Source organism: Hydra viridissima, unplaced genomic scaffold (genome assembly GCF_058129835.1).
Source record: "Hydra viridissima isolate aposymbiotic clone 2 unplaced genomic scaffold, HvirCarnegie_v1 scaffold_6, whole genome shotgun sequence".
NCBI classification, from domain to species: domain Eukaryota; kingdom Metazoa; phylum Cnidaria; class Hydrozoa; order Anthoathecata; family Hydridae; genus Hydra; species Hydra viridissima.
The window spans coordinates 18,724,560-18,728,717 of NW_028324305.1; the positions used below are offsets into that span (position 1 = coordinate 18,724,560).

The 4,158-nt window shown below is 30.4% G+C and overlaps 1 pseudogene; it reads left to right on the forward strand.

Moving 5' to 3' along the window:
• Window positions 1-337: 337 nt before the first annotated feature.
• On the forward strand, window positions 338-1,347 carry LOC149887372 (uncharacterized; annotated as a pseudogene).
• The last annotated feature ends 2,811 nt before the right edge of the window (window positions 1,348-4,158 follow it).

Below are 4,158 nucleotides of genomic sequence, written 5' to 3' on the forward strand. Positions count from 1 at the left end.
TCTTCGCCCTGGGTATGTCCTAACAAGCCGAAAGAAACTGGTTGGAGATCTATTAAATGAAGTCTATGATGATCTGTCAGCTGGGGTAAAGAACGAACTGGAAACCAAAGACAAGTTGGTAATTTGTCAAGATGGATGGTCTAGTAATCAGAATGACCCAATAATTGCTCACTCATTTTATGATGGAAAAAAGAGTTATCTGTACAACATAGTTGACTCAGGATCAGAAAAAAAACCTGCAGAATACTGCTTCAAAATCATCAATGAAGCTATAGTTAGCATAAAAAATGATTATAATAAGTTTGTATTTGCTGTCTGCACTGACAATGAAGCTAAGATGAAGAAAATGAAAGAGCTGATCAAACAAGAGTATCCTGATATGTTAACATATGGCTGTAATGCCAATTATATAAACTTGTTACAGAAAGACATTTGCAATTCTTTTTCAACAATTCTAAAACAGGTTGTGGAAGTTCAAAAACATTTTAGAAATGTGCATATGGCCGATGGTTTGTTAAAGGAAAAAGGTGGATGTCTGCCTCAGCTTCCAAATGAAACACGCTGGAGCTCTCAAGATGCCTGCATTGAGACACCAGAAAAATTATAACTTCTACGTGGAGATCTATCGAGAGAAGATGGAAAATTTTTCAGCCAATATTGGAAGAATAATTGAAAATATAGCCATCAAACGTGAGGCTAGTCGTCTTCTTCGTGATATAAAAAATTGGGGATTGCCTTAGACAAGATGCAGAGTGATCTTGTCATCTCTCTGACGCAGTTCATATCTGGTATTCATTGATAAAGGATGAAGAGCTATCCATATACTATAATGCAATAAAGAAGAGATTTCAACATGCTGTACAACCCTTTCATATTTTGGCCTATATAACTGACCATCCCTATCTAGATGATTACAAAAGCTTTATTGATAATGATAATGAAAACATTGCAGAACAATGGTTAGAGGACAGGAACCCTGATTTCTTGGGTTTACTATACAAGTTTAACTTGAAGGACAGGGAGGTGTTCCCCAAGCAAATGTTCTCAGAATCACTGAAGGTTATCTCTCTATCAGAATGGTGGAACATCATGAAAGGAAAGGTTACTACATCTCAAATCAGGGATAAAGAGGTTTCTGCCAATTTCTGCAGCTTTCTAGCTTCTCTACACTCCTATCCTGCAAGCTCAGCCTCAATTGAGAGATGGTTTTCAACCTTTGGATTTGTCTAATCGAAGATCAGGAATCGTCTTGGTGCAGACAAGGCAATGAAACTTGTGAAGATTTACAATTTATTTCACAATAGCTCAGGAGCTGACAGCAGTTCCTGTGATGATATGGAATCTTGATCAATAAGTAGGTAAGTAGTAGGAAAAATCGTTTTTAACTTCAGAATAACAATCTAAATTCTGAAAAAAATTCTATTTCTAGTATTTAAGTGTAATTTATATTTGTTTTAGTTTATTCTTGATGATCCCAGACGAAGTGTTTAACTGGAAATCTGTTAAAAACATCTGAAAAGCTGACAAGAATTGAAAATTATTGTAATAATCAAACAAAGTGAAATTATGTAAGGAGAATTTTATTTACAGTTTTCTTTGTAAAAGGTCTTTTCAATAAATAAATATAACTATTACCATGTGTTTTTAATTATTACTTTGAAAAAATTAAATGTATAAAGATAGTTTGAATGCAAAATAGGTATTATGTCTTTCATTTTCTAAGCAAAAAAAAGCTATTTTTAAAAAAACCCAAAAAAACCCAATAAAACCCAAAAAACCAAAAAAAACCCAGTGGGCTGTGTTTTTTAAAAAAAACCCGGGTTTTTTCCAACCCTGAATAAATCCCACACAAACCCTTGCAACGGCTCATGCAAATGTAGTCTTCAAAGCCATTCTCCAAACAAACTTTATTTAGTTTGTATCACAAGGATGATCAAAAAAGGCTAGTAATTTTCTGCAGCACATAATACGATTTTCTCACTTAATAGTAAACTAAACCAAAAACTTCCAATAAAATTTAATTTCAAAAGCAACAATTTTCGATTGGCTTCAGTGATGTCATAAAATTCTTATAGTTTTTTCATTCTTTAAGTTTGATAAGCCTTTTATTTATAGAAAGCGAAAAGTCTAAAAATTTATTTAATATAAGAGGAATTTATACCCATAAGACTTTTTTTTTTTTTTCAATATAATATTTTTTTGATACTTTTTTTGAAAATAAAGGTTGAAATTGTCTTCTTAAGTTTTTTTTACTTAAAATAATCTTTTCACAAAAATTCTTAATGCGACTCTTTTTTTTGAAATTATTACGTAAAGGTAAAAAACCATTTTGAATTACAAAAGTTTATGTATATGTAATTAAAAAAAGCCACAGTAATTGTCGCTTACAATGTTTTTCATTAGAGTTTTGTTTATTTTAAAAATCTGTTTTACATTCTTGTTAACGGAAAATTACAATTATTTTGCAATTTTTCGTTCAACTTAATATTCCTGTATTCTAATACCATAAAAGTATAGTTTTTCGTTTAACTCAATTTACTTATATTCTGATACCATAGAATTAAAACTAGAATGAAAGTCCAACATTGAAATGTTTGTAATCGTCCTGGTGTTAGGAATAATAAATTAACATCTTATTACTTAATCTGTTTTCCGTAAAAACATATAAATATAAGTGTAAATATGATATCGAAAATTGAGCATGACCATGGCCTTCTTGAAAGAGTCTAGCAGAAAAAATCAAAGTTTAAAGTATAATAAAGTGTAAAAAACAACCTTTAAACATTTTAACTCAAATTTTTTTTTAAATTTGCCATTTTTTTAAAATTTGCCACAAACATGCAAAGCTATAGTTGATTCTATTTCTCACCCACTCATTATCTTTCCTTTAAGGCAATTTTTTTTCAGATAGTAGCCTTATTTAGTAATAACTTTTTTTTTCAAGACTTAAAGATATTAATTAAACAAAAAATTTCGATAACGTAGTTTTCGAGCTTTGAGTTAATCTCCTTTTGTTGGAAATTTACGCTTAAGACGCTGATTTCACTCTACAGTTGCAAAAGAAACTCTACAGTAACAATAGATTTTTTCCTGAAGCTATGATGAACCAATGAGAAGTACAGAAATATTTCCGCACGGAAGTTATGCGCTAATAAATCGAAAGTGAAAATGAAGCTCCTCATTCCAGCATTTCGCAAAAAACAGTCGTATAAAAGATCAAAAATTTCACTCTTTTATACTTATTTTATAGTTGAATAAAATGATAAACGCAATGAAATAATTTTGGTAGTTCTACTTTAACTAATTTACTTTAAGTAATTACACTTGCAACTAGGTTAGTGCGCAACAACTTTTACAATTAAGTCATTGAAATTGTTTTTAAAAGAGGAATTTTTTTAAAAGAAAAAGCATTTTTAAAATAATTTGACATGCAACGAAGCCATTTATTCTTATCATTCGTTAAGTGTATGAAATCCATACTTTCTTTTAAATTTGTATTTTACGCTGCATAGGTTTCTTTAAAAACGCAAATATTAGATTTTTTAAAATTTCATCCTAATGCTCACGTTGTCATTTGAAAAGTCAAACAGATTTCCCATGGTGCATATCATACTTTTACTTATAACATTTTATATTTTATATTTAAATAAATGTTCAATAGTTTTTTTGATACCCATATACGATGATCTTTTATTTGATACAGCATCAAAATTAAAAAATTTTTAAACTGCTTCCGTATCTGGAGATCTTTATATGACAAACTTGTAGAGCATCGGAATTTACGTAAATGCGTAAATTCTGATGTGAGAAATAATTTATGAAGGTGACTCCGATGTGATTTAATCTTTTTATTTTCCGATATTTTCCGATGGTTTGTGGTGGCTTGCAAAATTTTGCTGTAATTCTGCGAAAACTTCGTAATCATATATAAATACATCGGAAATACCACAATATTACGAGTTTACACTTTAAATACGATTTATTGTGAAATTACGCGAAAATATCGTACGATAATGCGTAAATCTCGAAATATATCGGAGAGTGCGTGAAATTCTCCCCATCGGCCTCAGACTAGATTGCACCTCCGATGTGATACCATTCCTCACCATCGCATCACATCGGAGTCACCTTTATAAACTATTTCTCACATCGGAATTT